Here is a 20,817-nt window from a genome sequence, read left to right as displayed (position 1 = left end):
TCTCTGTGTCTCGCAACGTGGAAGTTCTGTTTCGCTCCCGCAACATCTGCTTTTCTTTGAGCACAGGTGAGTTCAGTTGCGTTGTAATGGCCGTGGTACGGTGGAACACGTATAACTTTGTGGCCGTGGTTCTCTGCTGATGTATCAATCACATATTGAGTCTTCTGTGGCTTGCATTGTTACACTAATACCAGAAGTTCTGCTTTCTGCATATTCTGTTCAAAGTCTATTTCATTATCTTTCAACCGGCTGACTGTTTCGTCTCTCCTTGCAGCAGCCGTTAGTACCTTATTTAATTGTACAGAATGGTACAGCGCATTGTCCATTACAAAAACACTACCAGAACTGACGTTTGGTAGCCAACGAGTAACCACCCAGTCTTTGAATGTATCTGCATTCATCTCCTCGTGGTAGCCGACAGTTGTTTTTGACTGAAACATCATCACAGCACCGGACACAAAACTCTTCATAGAGCCAGCATGAAATACAGTTAGTCGCTCTCCCTTAACAGATGGCGCATAGTCCCGTGGCGCGTGTCGTCTGTCCATGCGACGGAACGTACATGAGGCACGTTGACCCATGTTTCGTCAAGCCATATTACATTTTCCAGGATCACTGCTAGCAACCTGCACAGGAAACGACATCTCCATGCGACAGTGTCTCCGCATTCCATTAATACCTTCCGTCCTGAGAACTTTTTCCAACGTATGACAATTTTTTTCAAAACAATGGGTGAGAACAAACCACTGTCCGACAGTGATGCCATCGACATTTTAAGTGTGGGATACTGCTTCCTGCCGTAGTACGCGTATATGTGTTGCCTGATAGCACTTTCGTCGAAGTTGTCTGCTTCAGTCACACTACAGTCTCTTCCTTGAATTTCCAGGCCTCACAGTAACAGGATTCGCGGCTGAATTGGCAGCCTCTTTATCATTTGTGACTCTCTTCACCGTCGCTGTATAGATGTTCAATGCTTCTGCCACTCAGTCAACCACTTTATTCACTGATATCAAAGGCCCACCATTGTCCCTTTCCCTTTCAAAATAAACACACAATCAGTACATAAATTCGTGTGCTTGGGATTTCAGCGTAGCTCCTGTCCCAAAAGCCCTCTTCTCTGCACTACAGGCACCCATTTTCCATTTATATACACTTATACACACTTTTCCACTTATACACACGGCAAGCAACTCACAGAAGTAGCGGAATGCATAAGTATACACACACCTGAACGTAGCATGTGGCACAACTGACTGGAAGCAGCGATCGGGCAAAACTGTGGCAACACTGCGGCATTGCCACAGTAATGTAAACAAAAGCTCACAATCTGATTGGCCGTCGTGGATGCGCGAAGGATGTGCGCCAAGGCTGCATCACGAGTCAGGGCTCTTCTCTCGCCGTATGGAGAATAGTACCATGCAAACTAACACAAACGTAAGAAGGTATTGTCTAAACACTTCCAAAAGAAACAAAATTTGAAAACAAAAGCAATAGAACCGACGCTTCATATTTTTTGCTTCTTTTCAAGTCCTCTATCGATTCCCCAGAGCTTTCTACCATACTAGTTAACACTCTGTACACTACGAAAGTTTACTTTATGCGACATCCCAAAAATATCACGCTAAAGTTGGCAACACACAGTAGTACCACAGACATTAGCGATGTCTTACTTCTTGCTACAATCCGCAACGACGAATAGGAGAGGTTAAAAAGACACACACATTTGTCTCAGCACAACAGTGCCCTCGCATGGAGGTCAATATAGAACCAAGCATGAAAGCTCTCTGCCCAGTTAGTGACCTCAGCTGATGCAGTCAACATCATCGAATAGGAGCAGTGTTAGTTAAGTCTGAGATGGACATGTGCTTTTGTATATGTTGAATATTACACTTTAAGAGAAGAGTTTGTTAATTAGTACATAAAGTGATACTTTAATAGTCAATGACAGCTGTAAATTTTCAAGTATTCCTGCGGCAAATGATTGTATCAAGTTCTACATCTACATGGATACTCTGCAAATCACATTCAACTGCCTGGTAGAGTTAAGTAAATCTTTTTATCGTTCATGTAATGAAGTGAACTAACATTTTATGTGTTGCAGTTAAGATAAGCCGTCTCCCAGGGCTATCAAAGAACCCACAGTTATGGCTGGACGATTGTAGTTTTATGTGGTCATAACACTTGAGATAACACACAGCAGTGGTATTATAGCGAGTAAGGGATAGCTGCATAATAATGAAACATATTTCTCCCTCTTTCTGAGTTACTACATACTTAGTCTTTTGACAAACTAAATGGGAAAATGAGATTCTCAAAATGGAAGCCAAACATTATTGTCGAGTTTCAGATCTCAGTAGATAATGTCTGCAGTCACAGATGTTTAAAGAACGTAACGTTAACGGTTTACAGAACGAAATTTCTTTGAAAGAATTGGTAAGCCAGACATCACTTTATGCTAAGGAGAGACTTTGCTAGTGTAATGTTTCCTGCAGCTCTAGTCTGGACAAAGCAGAACATTTGTATGCTTTTACAAGACGTCGCGCCCAGACGAAAATTGCTGTCCGGAAGCGAATATAGAAGACCCATGAAAGATGCGGCCGTCCTAGAAAGGCGTCGACCTCCCAGGAAGAAACGTTAAGAAAATACTATAATTAAGCTTTGTGAAATGCAGTGCAGTTCATTTAAAGTTCTATGAGAGTTCAGATAAAATTGTGATTCTACGAAGAACTGCGCTAACAGCTGGTAATACTGTTGTTTATTAAAACATAACCGGTTCCGCAGCCTAAGGCTGTGGCCTAAGTGAGCGACAGAAGCGAGCGACAGCGAGCGACTTCTGGATACGCGAGACTCCAGTGACAAGCAGCAGCATTGGGTGTCCTGTGTGCGAGCGTCCATGTCGCACTACAAGATGGCGGCTTAGAGTCAACCAGTTGTTTCTATAAAACGGCGTCCTTAACCTGTAGAATGCTGTAGCTGGAGAGTAAGGCTACAGAATTAGGTTTACTTAAGAAGCTAAAGCGAAACGGAATGCTGTGCATGAAATGTACAAAGGGAGGAGGAATATCCATGGAGAATTTCGTGAGTATCATGGACTACGAAGAATACCAGACAAATTCTTCGAACACACGTGAATGAGGAGAGGAGCATTCTACTATCTCATCAATAACTGGACCCTTAACATAGACAAATGTAATGTATTGCGAATACATAGAAAGAAGGATCCTTTATTGTATGATTATATGATAGCGGAACAAACACTGGTAGCAGTTACTTCTGTAAAATATCTGGGAGTATGCGTACGGAACGATTTGAAGTGGAATGATCATATAAAACTAATTGTTGGTAAGGCGGGTACCAGGTTGAGATTCATTGGGAGAGTGCTTAGAAAATGTAGTCCATCAACAAAGGAGGTGGCTTACAAAACACTCGTTCGACCTATACTTGAGTATTGCTCATCAGTGTGGGATCCGTACCAGGTCGGGTTGACGGAGGAGATAGAGAAGATCCAAAGAAGAGCGGCGCGTTTCGTCACTGGGTTATTTGGTAACCGTGATAGCGTTACGGAGATGTTTAATAAACTCAAGTGGCAGACTCTGCAAGAGAGGCGCTCTGCATCGCGGTGTAGCTTGCTCGCCAGGTTTCGAGAGGGTGCGTTTCTGGATGAGGTATCGAATATATTGCTTCCCCCTACTTATACTTCCCGAGGAGATCACGAATGTAAAATTAGAGAGATTAGAGCGCGCACGGAGGCTTTCAGACAGTCGTTCTTCCCGCGAACCATACGCGACTGGAACAGGAAAGGGAGGTAATGACAGTGGCACGTAAAGTGCCCTCCGCCACACACCGTTGGGTGGCTTGCAGAGTATCAATGTAGATGTAGATGTAGATGTAATTTGAATACGAATGCTTTTTACATGATCAAGAACTTTTAACAGGCAGTAAATGCGGAGGAATGACTGACTATGATAAACAGAAAGATAAGCACACAGGCTGATGTCATTGACCACTAGTTAGCTGTGATGTAGGGGTGGCATATACACGTCGTAATTACGTGTTAGGAAAAGGTCCTGGGTTCGATACCAGACTTGTTATATTTTTACTGACTCAGTTACGAGTCTGTATACTAAGTTTTATGTATACTGTTTACACTGCATCGCTAACAATATTTTTAAGGTCTTGCCAAAGAACTTTATCTTCACACCTATCCCAGTATATCACACACATTTAATTCCTAATAAATTACAATGAACCATGAAATTTTACAGATATTTGATGTCCCGAACGTAATTCATCAGCACTCAGTGTTAAGACTAAACGTTTCAATTACTTTAAATAATCTGTAAAAGTAAAGCTTCCAAAATTTTTTTGTTTAATGATTTGTCTAAAAGTATGAAATAAAAAATATTAGGGAAACGTTTGGTGCTCCTCATTTTCTATTCATGATTTTGAGCATCATTCAGAGGCACGTAGAACGTTTCTCTGATCTACTTATTTATTTTACACAAATCATTTCATAAAATATTTGACTGATTTCTTCCATTTTTGAATTTCAAGTTTTATTCAGAAAGGATGATCTTACTGACTCCTCGTTTGCCTTCCTAACGTACTTGATTCGAAGCAAACCTTTTTGACAGTTAAATAGCGCACCAATGTATCTTTTATGTGCAAAATACCTAGGTCTTGAACAGATGAAATTTTTGACACTTCATTTACTGCAGCTTTTCGTGAAATTTTTCAATTTTTCCTAGGCTTATTAATTAAGTTTTAATTCATTACTCTGATTACTTTCAAGCAGTTAAATATTTTCATGCCAAACTAGACCTCATGCTGGTCACTTTGATACCCCGTTTACCTGTTTCTCTCCCTTTGTTTGGCTAAGAAAATTTGGACAAAACCTTATGGTGTAAGTTATAGGGAGTCTTGTTTTCGCTCCCCTCACGCGTTCACAAAAACGTATCAAGTGTTAAACATATGATAAAATAGTTCTTTCTGCGTGCAGTCATTTCCAAAATTCGTCATTTCGATATCTTGAACCTTTATGAGATACGACGATTTTTACGACCACTTGATTCCCGAAGTGCAGGAAAGGTTCGGACGCGCCGTGAGCGACCAGTCCGCGGATATGACAGCCAGTGTCTCAAGAGTGAAGAGAGTCGTCATTCCGGTCTCAACTTTAAATACAATTTAGATATATTGGTTTCATTTCATACACAATAATGTATGGCCGTAAGTGAAATATACGGGAAGTCTACACAATGTGATATTACCTCTGCAAATTCTTAAAAATTTCGTGCAGCCATGTACTCAATTTCGTGCAGCATAGTAACAATGACGAATAACGAAAATAGATTCTGACCTTTATCATTTATGGATATCAAGCTATAGGTTGCGGAAGAATCAAATTTTTTCACCAAATAATTTTCTTAAAATCGGATGTTAAGTAATTCATAGCAGCCGTTGTATCCGCTCCATTGCTTTGCCAAGAAAACACGTGGCTGTCGCTCTGTGATACACGTGCTGCAATGACAGTATTCAAACAAGTGTGAATTCAATCATAGAAGGGTGCTGTTATGTTGGTGGTATCAGCCTCAGCCCCCGTTGGTATGGCGGTTGCTGCTACATCTGGTTGACCGAACGCTGTCGGATAGCTCTGTGGCTTCACATAGTTTTATCGTAAATATCAAGACAAAATTTTACGCCCGGTATCCCAAAATTCCTTTTATATATTTCTAGGAATTGTGATGGGACTTGAGGTATCATTATGCGATTCGACGAAATGTGAAAGGAAGAATTACTTAACACCAAACAAAGCTTTGTGGTTTTATTTAATGAGAGGTACGTATCAGCAGAACAACAGTGCATTAAGTCGTCATAAGGACAGTGCGACGTACAGCTCGGATGATGCTTTAGAGTGCCCACTCACAAAGTCGTGCCGCTGTTTCCACTGCCTTCTTTAGGACATCTCGCGAACAGCATCTGCAGACAATTACAGTATTTTACTAAAATTGACCAGACACATAAGAAACACGTCGTACTTAAAACATACACAAGGCAGTGTTATGAAAACAGACACGCGCCAGAAAGTGATAGCCTAGTACCCAAACCGTTGCAACACTTTGAAATTACACTCCTATTGCGCACATTTTACCAAGGTTGGAACTTAAATAGTGCCAACTATTTATTCACAACCGATACAAAAGAGTTACATGTTTGCACCTGTTACTGTCCTTCAAAGTAGTCAGCAGCGTTGTGTAGAACCCGTTGCCAGCGATGTGGAAGGCGTAGTATACCGTTAGCAGAGCCTGTTCTGTTGATGGTGCGAATGGAGCGGCCTACTGCCTGTCCAATCTCTCTAACAGTTCTGAAGCGAATGCCACGAAGTGGTTCCTTCATCTTCGGAATCAAATCAAAGTCACCAGGGCTTAAGTCCGGGGAGTATGGTAGATGGTACAGTAATTCCCAGTCCTATCCACCGAACAGAGCAGCCACAGCTTGTGCTGTATGCGCCCGCGCATTGTCGTGCAAAATGACGGGTGGGTTGCGCAGAAAGTGTCGCCGCTTCTTTCGCAAAGCTGGTCGCAGGTGATGCTGCAAAAACGAACAGTAATACTGTGCATTGACGGTCTGTCGTGGAGGATCGCAATGCGTTAGGATAACACCATCACAGTCGTACACGAGAATCACCATAACTTTAGACAGCTCCATTCCACCATCAACAGAACAGGTTCTGCTAACGGTATACTACGCCTTCCACATCGCTGGCAACGGGTTCTACACAACGCTGGTGACTACTTTGAAAGACAGTAACAGGTGCAAACATGTAACTCTTTTCTATATTATAGTTGTATTAATATCACAGTCGTTTGTGAATGAAAGCACCAAATTTAATAGTCTGCGCAAATGTGAAGACTGCTATTCATTAGGTTTAACACCACACCGCGAGATTTGGAACACTAGCATTAAATAAATGTAACTGTTCACATGCAACTGCACTTCGACCGTGCGACATACACAACATCCTCATACACACATCTAAGAGATGCACACAGATCTTTAACTTTTGGCTTATATAATACAATGGGCAACATTGTCCCAGGAATGGATATAATATGTTCATTCCCCCAGTCCCGTTCAAGGCTTTACGGAAGTTCCCTTTGGTTATGTGGCGATTGCCAGAACTGGAATATCATTCCAATTTCCCCTCATTGGAAATCCCATTGTCCAAGTCAAAGCCTGCTGGCATACGAAGTGTTTAAGAAAAGTATTCTTCTTGTGTAGACCGGTGTGTTCATGTATTCCAGATGCCCAGTCAGAGTTTCAGCTCCGTACAGCCATCACGTGGGTTTTGAGAGCGCCATCAGTGGAGTTGTGTTTTTGTTGTGTGTTACGGAAACTGAACAGCTGGATTTAGAGCAACTACTTACCATCAAGTTTTGTGTTAAACTTGGATAATTCGTGAGCTGAAAAGTTCAAACAGGCCTGAAGGGAGAACACAAGGTTTTCGCTGGCGCAGATAATTTTCTTTTCAAAAACTAGCCGAAACATGTTCTTATGCGCGTTCTTATGAGATAAGACAGACGTTTAACAATAAGAATAATTGATGACCTGTTAAATAGTTTCACCGTACATCATATTTTGTCCGAAGTTTTGCACATGGTAAGGTTTGTGCCAAAACGGTGCCAAAAGCCTCCCAACTGAGCAGGAGCACAATCGATGAAACGAGTGCCTTGACCTTCTTGAGGCGACTGCCGATGACCACGACTGTTTCAGTAGTGCGACCACAGGCTAGAATATGAACGATTTTTCAGTACGGTCCTGAGACAAAGCAGTACAATGAGGTGGTCCACACTGAGACATCCCTGCAACCGAAAAAAAGATCGACTGAGCGAATCAAAGGTAAAAAAAAATCTGATTTTCTTTTTTGACAGTAGGTGTATTGTACATAAAGAATTTGTTCGTCCAGCGCAAATTGTCACCAAGTACTTTACTAAGATGTGCTTGAAAGGCCCAGGTAAAGATTGAATCGAGTGAGGCCGGACATTGCAGACAAGTGAATGCTGCGTCATGACAACGCCCCATCCCACACGATTAGTTCCATCACGGAATTTCTTACCTCAGAAGGCATTCCTCTTGTTTCACAGTCCACCTATTGACCTAATCTGAGTCCTTGTGACTCTTTTCTTTTCCAAAAATTGACTCTGGAGAACATTCGAATGTGATAGACGTGGTAGAAGCCCCACCAGTTGAAGCTTCTCGGCGCTGCTGTGAAGACTGGGAGCAACGAGCAAGCGGGTGTATAGCTGCAGGTGGGAGCTACTTTGATGGGGACAGTATTGCTGTTTGAAAAAAAAAACACCTTGACAGATAAAAATCATTCTTTTTCATTTCTCACACTCCTCGTATTTGATTGAAAAGAAAAGTTCTACAAGAACTAGCCTCGCCCGTCTTTATGGCAGTGTCGTGCTCTACGGTTACAGCAGCCACTGTTAACATAGAGAAACCAAGAGGTGAAATCAGAAGCACTAGCTGACCCGGTGGACATACAGTTTCAAAGCAGTTGCAGCTCCTATGAATATCGCACAGTACAAATCCGTCCTTAGAGATGAGTATGTCAGACGCCCGGCCGAGCGACCTCTAATCGTCACACATTTGTATCAGGCCTGCTGTGAGAACGTTGTTGCTAATTCTGTGCGAATTCATAACTCAACGTGCCTGCTATGCGAGAGAACTCTGAAGGGAGGCCTCTAAGCAGAGGGGCAGTCCCCCCACTCCAGCAGTGTATTAGAAGTAAACATCTTGAATGCTTGGTGAGCAGCAGTTTCCAGATACTTATTAAAAGACGTCCTCTATACACCATGAGCTGCACTAGAAATGTCTTATTACCCAAAAACGGTTTCCGAGTTTATAACCCATCACATGTGGCATCTGATACAGAGGAACTAACAACCGTATGTACATCGATAGTAGTGGGACAACCTATGAGCCAAGACAAGCTGCATTGTTGCCAAATTTATTCAAAATGGCGGCGATGACGCCATCCAAGATGGCGGTATGTAGACTTGGCAACATCGCATGACATCATCCAAGATGGCGGCTTTTGGCGGGAAAATAGGCCAATTGTGCTACATCCACTAACCTAACCTTCAGAAGAAAAAAATGGCGTGAAGTTTGAATTCCAACAGGATAATGCATCGGGAAAATAGGCCAATTGTGCTACATCCACTAACCTAACCCTCAGAAGAAAAAATGGCGCGAAGTTTGAATTCCAACAGGATAATGCATGCTAAAAACCATACTTGTCTTTATTACTATTGATTATCATTTATTAATATTCATTATCATTCATTGTAATTTATTATCATTCATTATAATTTATTATTATAGGCCGACCTCCACTAGAAAATTGCACCAAATTCAAATACCAACACTATATTCTCTCGAAAACTGTACTTCCATTAATTATTATCATTTATTATTTATTCAAGATAACATAAATCTATCAGAAGTTCAAATCCCAACACAATAATTGATCACATGTACGAGATTTCTCCATCACTTATCTTTTTCCACTGGTAGCCTATCATAATCGCGTCAGATAATAAACTGCACTTATAGTAATGTAAGTAACGTCCTTTGATTTTTCAGGGGGGAAGGGACTGAAGACTTTATTTCTAGCAGTACAGTCATCACTTGTTCTCCAACACAGTCAGCACACACATCTTTGATATCGCAGTGCAGTCACCACGACGTCCGCGTTCCAACTGAATTAGTTCAAATCCTCGCCACCCCTGGCCAGCGCACGGAGACACTGCCGATGCCTGTCACGTGAGGCGCCCATCCGCACTGGACTGCCGGTACGCTGGGGGCGAGTCCAGCGATCACTCCCACGTTGTAAACATGTTTTCGCTGGACACGCTGGAACTTGCCGAGTTTGACATCACAGCGGTCCCTTGTCTGCTCACGACGTGTATTCGTCGCCTCCGCACGTTTCCCGCCAAAAATTGTTTGCCTCAGAGCCACATCACACAATGGTCGGCTGTTCCCTGCTACACTTTTTAGGCGCCAAATTTGTTTTCCTGGGCACGTACAAACCTGTCGATGCCGACCACTCACCATCCACCACGTGTCCCTGTGCGAGCGAGAATGCAGTGTTACACTTTTCGCGGCAAAGTTTGCTCGACAGTGGAATCCGCCATGACTATATAACAGCAGGTTTGGACCGCACTAGAACGCTCGCTAATTGACTCTCTCTCGCGCGCGCGTAATAAGTGTACAATCGCTGTGCCGCCGCCCCGCATACGTCATACACCCTCCGTACACGCAACGGACCTAGTCTTCTGTAAATACCTAAGTACTTAAATCCATTTCGTTTTTAATCATATTAAATAATTCAATTTACAATTTCTTATACGTATGCAAAGGTGTTCAACTACCTAATTTCAATTACTTTTCGAGGACCAGACAGCCACCTCTTCCTAGGAACCAGCGCCAAGTTTGAATTCTGGCAGTAAAGAAAGGTCACTTCTACTTTCTCTCCCAACCTTACAAAATTGTTGTAAATAAAGGGCACTTGTACTAACCTCAGCAACCCAACCGCCACGCCCTCATAGGAACCAGTGCCAAGTTTGAAATCTGCCAGTAAACAAAGCTTACTTGTGCTCCCGCCACCAACCTAAGTAAATTGTTGCAAACCAAGCTCATCACCACTAAACTAAGCCACCAGCACTCAACCTCTTTGTACACGTTTTGGGTAAAAGGACTCAACCTGCACTAGGCCCATGGATGGAGGACCCAATTTACTTTATTTAGGAATGGAGTATATGTATCATACCGACATGTTCCACACCATACAGACCTGCAAAACAATCCTACATAACTCATGTATAATGCTCTAGACACACACTTGCTAATTGTAAACAGTTAAAAATAACTCATAGCCCAGCCTACAGACATGCGAACCGCTCGTAAATAATGCAAAACATTTGCGTCCCAATAGCCAAACAACTGCTAAGTTTCCGCAATAATTTCAGTGCCTAGGCTGATGGAAGGAGGAACGAGTGTACTTTATATATTTGGGACATATCTTTTTGAAACTTTTACTTCTCATAGCTTTCGATATGTAAGGCTGACATATGGCAGCTTCTGAACTCCAGTAGTGCACTACACCCTAACCTGCAGAAAAAATGGCGGGAATTTTGAATTTTGGCGGGAAAATAGACCAATTGGGCTACATTCACTAACCTAAGCCTCCAGAAAAAATAGGCGGGAAGTTTTAACTCCAATAGGACAATGCATGCAAAACCGTACATGTCTTTATTATTATTCATTATTATTGATTATCATTTATTATCATTCATTATCATTTATTATTATTTATTATTATTGGTCCACCTCCACGAGAAAATTCACCCCAAATTCCAATACAGTAAGGGCTTCAATATCATACTTGTATTTATTATTATTCACTATCATTATTTATTATCAAATATTATTTATTATTAGTAATTATCATTTATTATTATTGGCGTACCTCCACTAACATAGAAAATCGCTCCATGTTCTAATTCACATTCCATAATCTCTGGAAAACCGTACTTCTATTTATTATTATTGCCATTTAGTATTATTTATTATCATTTGTTATTATTTATTATTATTTATTCAAGATAGTCGATTTTTGCGGCAAGAAAGCCAGTTCCCTAACTTCCATAATAAAAAAAAATCCCTCACAATTTCAAATTCAAACACGATAATCTGTCACATCTACGAAATAAAAAAAAATAAATATAAAAAAAAAATCAGACCAACTGGGCCATGTGCACTAACCTAAGTCCACCTCACCCTACGAAGTTTGAATTTTTCGTTGTCACTTATTGTTTCACTCCTAAGGTATGAAAATCGCGTTAAATAATAATAAAGTGAACGTAAGTCACCTGTGAATTCGTGGGATAAGGACTCTGGCCATGGCCTACACCGTGTGGATTGAACATCAGTATTCGGGCCATAGTTTAGCTACAACATTTACAGAGGAGTATGTCCGACGCGAGTATAAAGGTCCAGGCTGTGAAAAGGGGCGGTCTCGCGCTCGTGGTGTGTGAGAGAGGCAAAGCAGACGATTTTGAATCATGACAGGTGACTTAGGTTAGTGGCATCGTTTGCCACAATTTTCTTGTGTTGGTAGCGAAACACGAACTGACCTTCAGAATTCAAACTTGTCTTATTTGTATAGAAAAAATGTGATATACGTCAATGTAGGTTGGTGCACGTTAGTAAACGGCAGTACACATTAGTACATGTTAGCCGACGAACATGGGTTGGTAAGGGGCCGTGGTGGTCGCTAGGGATTTTAACTATTTCATTCCAAGTGCAGGGGGGGGGGGGGGTGAAAATTTATTCCCAGTCTAGGTGGACGTGGAAGTTTTCCGCATCAGAGAGGTTAATTAATTGATCAATTTAATTAAGTAGTCATGGGAACTTTGTTACATTCACTTGCAGAGGTACTAAGCTTGGCGCACACGAAGGCTCACATGTACGGGCGTGTGTTTTTGCGATGATCTTCGATTAGGTAAGTGCAGAATGTGGATTGAATAATGTGAGTGGGTTGGTCAATTAACTTAGCGGGACATCGTGGCGAGCGTATGTGCTGGACCACTTGTGACGTCATGGAAGATTCCACTGTCGAGCAAACTTTGGCGCCAAACGTGCGGCAGGGCATCCTTTTTCAACAGGTACTGGATCAACCGACCGACCGTTATGAAGGCTGCATCGGCAGGTTCCAACCTGTCCACTGAACAGCTTTGGCGCCAACTGGTCGGTGGGGGGGGGGGGGGGGGGGGAGGTCGGACCCCACTGTCCACGAAAACATGTTTACATCGCTGGACCAACGCGGGCCTGCGAAGCCAGCCGGCGGCAGTAGGCTCTGACGTGAGCGGCAGCTGGACCGGCAGCTGGACCGGCAGCGGGCACTGGCGCATCACACGGCCGTCACGTGAGGCGACCGCTCGCTTGCCGGTGGCGCGCGGTGCGGTGCGCATCGGCGGCGACCATATGAACTAATTCAGTTGGACTGGGGACCTCGTGGCGGCTGTACTGGGACCTCTTGAATGTGTACTAACTCTGTTGGAGAACAAGTGCTGACGGTACTGTTTGAAGTAAAGACTTCAGTCCTTTTCCCACGAATTCACAGGTGACTTACGTGCACTTAATTATTATTTAACCTTAGGAGTGAAACAATAAGTCACAGCGAAAAATTCAAACTTCCATATTACTGTCCTCAAGAACATCGCCCCTGTATAGACCCTCTATATACTCCTTCCACCTTTCTGTTTTTCCTTCTTTGCTTAGAACTGGGTTACCATCTGAGCTCTTGATATTCATGCAAGTGGTTCTCTTTTCTTCAAAGGTCTCTTTAATTTTCCTGTAGACAGTATCTATCTCACCCCTGGTGAGATAAGCCTCTACATCCCCTACATTTGTCCTGTAGCCATCCCTGCTTAGTCATTTTGCACTTCCTGTCGATCTCATTTTGGAGACGTTTGTGTTCCTTTTCACCTGCTTCACTTACTGCATTTTTGTATTTTCTCCTTTCATCAATTAAATTCAGTATCTCTTCTGTTACCCAAGGATTTCTACTAGCCCTCATATTTTTACCTACTTGATCCTCTGCTGTCTTCACTATTTCGTTCCTTAAAGCTACCCATTCTCCTTCTACTGTATTCCTTTCCCTCATTCCTGCCATTTGTTCCCTTACGCTCTCCCTGAAACTCTATACAACCTCTGGTTTAGTCAGTTTATCCAGGTCTCATCTCCTTAAATTCCCACCTTTCTACAATTTCTTCAGTTTTAATCTACAGTTCATAACCAATAGATTGTGGTCAGAGTCCACATCTGCCCCTGGAAATGTCTTACAGTTTAAAATCTGATTCCTAAATCTCTGTCTTACCATTATACAGGGTGATTCAAAAATGCATGTAAATATTTTAAGGGTGTATTTGTGAGGTAAATATAAGACAAAAATGTTCTATAAATGTTTTTCCATAAACGTTTAATTCCAGAGTTATCGTTAAATACGAAAGTCATGTCCGTATCAAAACGACGGCAGTGCAAGCAGCAGGATGCCATATTCTGGTACGTAATTCACATACGTATCTCCCAACAGTTGATTCGAAACTGCATGAATGGTGTTTGTTTTTGTTTGCACGTGATGTTTACTCCTACTGTACCGAAGATGGCGCTGATGTTGTTGGTAACGGAAAAGTACGTCCTGTCGTTCATTCATCGTCGGAAGGCTAAAGGTTTCGTGCACATGATGTACTCAAACAGTGAGTATGCTGATATGCACCTTGTGTATGGTGCAGCAGATGGAAATGCACTTGCAGCAAGACGAAGGTACAGTGAGCTGTTTCCAGGAAGACGGTTACCAAGTCATCAGACGTTTGTATCTGTGGACAGACGTATGCGGGAGTATGGCATTCGTCCTGGGCCACATTCAGGTCGACCACTTGAGCATGCAGTGAACGTCGAGGAACATGTTTTGGACCTGGTAGACCAAGATCCATCTATCAGTACGAGACAAATTAGTGCTGCTGTACGACTTCCACAATCTACTGTATGGCGGCTGCTTCGGAGACAACAGTTGCATCCATTTCACCTGCAAAAAGTGCACGAATTGACACCTGAAGACTATCCTCGCCGTCAGCAATTCTGCCAGTGGTTACAAGAGCGTCATTTGAATGATCCAATGTTCATTCGGCGGATATTATTCACAGATGAGGCCATGTTTACTCGTACGGGTGTAATCAATTCGCATAATATGCACCAGTGGGCTGTCGAGAATCCTGGCGCGAGAATTGTGCGTGGATATCAACATCAATTCTCCATAAACATTTGGTGTGGTATTGTGGGGAATTACTTACTCGGACCTCATGTTCTGCCTCCAAGGCTGAATGGGCACGCGTACTGCGAATTTTTGGAGGGAGAATTGCCTGGATTGTTTCAGGATGTCCCTCTTGCAACACGAGCCACCATGTGGTTTATGCACGATGGTGCTCCCGCCCATTACAGCCGCAACGTAAGGGCGTACCTCAATTCTGCGTATCCACATCGATGGATAGGTCGCGGAGGACCAATTGCTTGGCCATCCAGATCACCTGACCTGAACCCTTTAGACTTTTATTTATGGGGCCGACTAAAGACATTGGTGTATTCTTCTGCAGTACCGAACAGAGAAGTGCTACAACAAAGAATTGAAGGTGGTTGTGAAATTATTCGTGGAGAGTTGAACGGACTGTGTAATGTGCAGAGATCATTGATGCGACGAGCACGGGTCTGTCTGCAAGTTCAGGGACAGCATTTTGAACATGCATTGCATTAAGATTTGTGCAAATACAGTACAGTACAGTACAGTCTGTAAAATGCTTCAATTTTCCTTAGTTATTGTGCATTGCTGTAGTTCAATCAACAGGACCTAAATTAATACAGTGTTCGCGAGGAATTGTTTCAGTTTGTTACGTCACGTTTATTTATCAGTTTGCGTTGTTAGTCCAAATGCACTGTAATTAAACTGTGAACTCTGGGAATTAAATACCTTACGTTGTATTGAATGTATTATCCTGTTTTGTTCATAACTCTGTAATAAGCCAAGTATGGAAAAAATTGTATAGAACATTTTTGTCTTATATTTACCTCACAAATACACCCTTGAAATATTTACATGCATTTTTGAATCACCCTGTATAATCTATCTGAAACCTTTTAGTATCTCCAGGGTTCTTCCATGTATACAACCTTCTCTCATGATTCTTGAACCAAGTGTTAGCTATGATTAAGTTATGCTCTGTGCAAAATTCTACCAGTGAGCTTCCTCTTACATTTCTTAGTCCCAATCCATATTCACCTACTACATTCCCTTCTCTTCCTTTTCCTGCTGTCGAATTCCAGTCACCCATGACTATTAAATTTTCGTCTCCCTTCACTACCTGAATAATTTCTTTTATCTCATCATACATTTCATCAATTTCTTCATCATCTGCAGAGCTAGTTGGCATACAAACTTGTTCTACTGTAGCAGGTGTGGGCTTCGTGTCTATCTTGACCACAATAATGCGTTCACTATGCTGTTGGTAGTAGCTTACCCGCATTCCTATTTTTTTATTCATTATTAAACCTACTCCTACATTACCCCTATTTGATTTTGTATTTATAACCCTTTATTCAACTGACCAAAAGTCTTGTTCCTCCTGCCACCAAACTTCACTAATTCCCACTATATCTAACTTTAACCTATCCATTTCCCTTTTTAAATTTTCTAACCTACCTGCCTGATTAAGGGATCTGACATATCTCGCTCTGATCCGTAGTATACCACTTTCCCTTCTCTTGATGACGACATCCTCTTGAGTAATCCCCGCCCGGAGATCCGAATGGGGGACTATTTTACCTCCAGAATATTTTACCCAAGAGAACGCAATCATCATTTAATCATACAGTAAAGCTGCATGCTCTCGGGAAAAATTACGGCTGTAGTTTCCCCTTGCTTTCAGCCGATCACAGCACCACAACAGCAAGGCTGTTTTGGTTAGTGTTACAGGGCCAGATCAGTCAGTCATCCATACTGTTGCCCCTGCAACTACTGAAAAGGCTGCTGCCGCTCTTCAGGAACCACACGTTTGTCTGGCCTCTCAACAGATACCTCTCTGTTGTGGTTGCACCTACGGTACGGCTATCTGTATTGTTGAGGCACACAAGCCATCCCACAAATGGCAAGGTCCACGGTTCATGGGGTGATATGAATGATAATCAATAATAATGAATAATAATAAAGACATGTACGGTTTGCACGCATTATCCTGTTGGAGCTCAACTTCCTGCCTATTTTTGCAGGAGGCTTAGGTTAGTGAATGTAGCCCAATTGGTCTATTTTCCCGCCAAAATTCAAAATTCCCGCCATTTTTTCTGCAGGTTAGGGTGTAGTGCACTACTGGAGTTCAGAAGCTGCCTTATGTCAGCCTTACATATCGAAAGCTATGAGAAGTAAAAGTTTCAAAAAGATATGTCTCAAATAAATAAAGTACACTCGTTCCTCCTTCCATCAGCCTATGCACTGAAATTATTGCGGAAACTTAGCAGTTGTTTGGCTATTTGGACGCAAATGTTTTGCATTATTTACGAGCGGTTCGCATGTCTGTAGGCTGGGCTATGAGTTATTTTTAACTGTTTACAATTAGCAAGTGTGTGTCTAGAGCATTATACATGAGTTATGTAGGATTGTTTTGCAGGTCTGTATGGTGTGGAACATGTCGGTGTGATACATATACTCCATTCCTAAATAAAGTAAATTGGGTCCTCCATCCATGGGCCTAGTGCAGGGTGAGTCCTTTTACCCAAAACGTGTACAAAGAGGTTGAGTGCTGGTGGCTTAGTTTAGTGGTGATGTGCTTGGTTTGCAACAATTTTCTTAGTTTGGTGGCGGGAGCACAAGTGAGCTTGGTTTACTGGCAGATTTCAAACTTGGCGCTGGTTCCTACGAGGATGTGGCGGTTGGGTTGCTGAGGTTAGTACAAGTGCCGTTTATTTACAACAATTTTGTTAGGTTGGGAGAGAAAGTAGAAGTGACCTTTCTTTACTGCCAGAATTCAAACTTGGCGCTGGTTCCTAGGAAGAGGTGGCTGTCTGGTCCTCGAAAAGTAATTGAAATTAGGTAGTTGAACACCTTTGCATACGTATAAGAAATTGTAAATCGAATTATTTAATTTGACCAAAAACGAAATGGAATTAAGTACTTAGGTATTTACAGAAGACTAGGTCTGTTGTGTGTATGGAGGATGTGTGACGTAAGCGGGGCAGCGGCGCAGCGATTGTACACTTATTCAACGCACGTAAGAGAGAGAGACAATTAGCGAGCGTTCTAGTGCAGTGCAAACGTTCTGTTATACATTTATGGCGGATTCCACTGTCGAGCAAACTTTGCCACCAAAAGTGTAGCACAGCGTTCTCGCTCGCACAGGGACACGTGGTGGATGGTGAGCAGTCGGCATCGACAGGTTTGAACGTGACCAGGACAACAACTTTGATTCGAAAAGTGTAGCAGGGAACAGCTGACCATTGTGTGATTCAGCTCCAAGGGAAACATTTTTGGCGGGAAACGTGCGGAGGTGACGAATACACGTCGTGAGCGGACAAGGGACCCCTGTGACGTCAAACTCGGCAAGTTCCAGCGTGCAGTTTATTATTTGACGCGATTATGATAGGCTACCAGTGAAAAAAGATAAGTAACGGAGAGAGCTCGTATGTGTGATCAATTATGGCGTTGGGATTTGAACTTGTGATAGATATTTGTCATGGATGTAAGGAAAATGGCTTTCTCGCCGAGAAAATCGGACATCTTGAATAAATAATAAATGATAATAATTAATAGAAGTACAGTTTTCGAGAGAATATCGTGTTGGAATTTGAATTTGGCGCAATTTTCTAGTGGAGGTAGGCCTATAATAATAAATGATAATGAATGGTAATAAATGACAATGAATGTTAATAAATAATAATCAATAATAATAAAGACAAGTACGGTTTTTGCATGCATTATCCTGTTGGAATTCAGACTTCCTGCCATTTTTTCTTCTGGAGGCTTAGGTTAGTGGACATAGCACAACTGGGCTATTTTCCCGCCAAAATTCCCAATTCCCGCCATTTTTTCTGAAGGTTAGGTTAGTGGATGTAGCACAATTGGCCTATTTTCCCGCCAAAAGCCGTCATCTTAGATGACGTCATGTGATGTTGCCAAGTCTACATACCGCCATCTTGGATGGCCTCATCGCTGCCATCTTGAATAAATTTGGCAACTATGCAGCATGTCTTGGCACATAGGTTGTCCCACTACTATCGATTGCTACAAGATGATAACTGTACATATACTGCAGTAATATAAGTCTGCTTACATTATGCACTCCTATAGCAATGACATGCTTGTCATTTAATACGATTAGATCTGAAATATGACATATAATATAGTACACAGTTTTTCATTTACGTCATGCTGTCAAATTTAAGCAGTGACAATTCTAGATAATGTTTGACGTAACTGTCATATAGAGTAAACATGGAACTGACAGGAAATTTCTAAGAGCATACTTATATATGTCTGTGACATGATTTCATATAATTATGAAATTTACAATTTTTGTCAGTTGTCATGTAAAGGTAGAATGTACAAAAGGCATGAGACAGCAGAATATTCTAACATATGTCGTCAAATTACACAGTTTTTTGGTGTAGACTAGGACTAAAAACCAAAATTATTTGGTAAAACACTGTTGAAATTTTGTAGATACATCTTATTCTGTAACTCTATTTGTTCAGTTATGTTGTTTGCTTGTTTTGTCAATACGTGTGTATATTTTCATTTCTTCTAGAATATCTAATAATCTGCCATTTTCTGCTTTCTGGAGAATGGCGATGTCTTTGTTAACATCATTAGCAGAATGCTTGTATTCTCTTAAAAATTTGTGTAATTTGACATCATATTTTGGGTCATTCTGCAGCCTTATTCCTTTTGTGTGTTCTACCTTTACATGCCAATTGTCGAAAATTGAAAATTATGTAACTACATGAGTGCATATCACAGACGTATGTAAATATGATCTTACAAATAACTAAAGACTGGTAATATGTGATATTTATGTCAAACATTATCAAGACTTGCCACTGCCTAAATTTGACAACTGTAGCGTGCATTACAAGCTGTGAACTACGTTATAGGACATATTTGAGGTCCTGTTGTATGCCACTGCTGTAGAAGAGCATAATGCAGGTAGACTTCTATTACTATTGTATATGCACATTTATCATTTTGTAGAAATCGATGCACATACAGTTGTGAGATGCCACTCATAACGGGTTATAAACCCGAAAACCGGTTAAAGCAAGTAAGGCGCTTCTAGTCCAACTGATGGAGTACAGATTATGTCCTTTAATAAGCATCAGAAATGGCAACGGTCAGCCCAGTCCCACCGAACGGCATAAACGCGACAGTATCGCTATTATAGTTTTACCAAGAAAGGCAAGGAACACATCTCGCGAAGTTTGAGAACAGAGACTATTGCTCATAAAAACGTATGCTTTTTGAAAAGAAGGTCTCGGCGTCAGTGACACGGACGCCTAACCTGTGACGGTCGAACGCCGACATGGAAGGTTGCATATTCGCATCTCGGCTCTTCGCAGCTACCGAGCGAGAGGTTAGCGCCATGAAGACAGTTCAAAGCCGCATCTGCCCTTCCTGATTTAGGTAACCTGTGATTTTCCTAAATCGCTCCAGGTAATGGCCGGGATGGTTCCTTTAAAAGGGCACGGCCGATTTCCTTTCCCATCTTTGACACAATCTGAACTTGTTCTCCGTCTCTAATGACTTCGATGTCAACGAGACGTTGAACCCAATATTCCTTCTTTCCTCTTCGCAGTTAGCACTGGTACAAGCTTGACTCTTCGTAGAACTTGAATATCTTCAGATCTCTTTTCCTTTGATAGCTAAATCCAATACATAAACGTTTATTTGTGCGACATCCACAACTGTTCTGTAACATGTTCATGGTAAACAAACCCGCTCAGTCCCTCACGCCGCTCGCCACTCTTTGGTAGCTTCGTGCTTGCAGCGTTTTATCTCTTCCGCGCTGCATGTCTATGCTCTTGCTATTCTTTTTCCCCTCCCTAGGGGAGAACATGTGTATGATGTTATTTCGAATGTTCCGCATTGTCTGTCGCTGACCTAAGAACAGTCTCACCTATGTTTCTAGCTCCCTTTCCTTTCTTCGTTTCCCTTCTCTT

Source organism: Schistocerca piceifrons, chromosome 8 (genome assembly GCF_021461385.2).
Source record: "Schistocerca piceifrons isolate TAMUIC-IGC-003096 chromosome 8, iqSchPice1.1, whole genome shotgun sequence".
In the NCBI taxonomy this organism is placed as follows: Eukaryota; Metazoa; Arthropoda; class Insecta; order Orthoptera; family Acrididae; genus Schistocerca; species Schistocerca piceifrons.
This window is presented reverse-complemented; position numbering follows the sequence as displayed.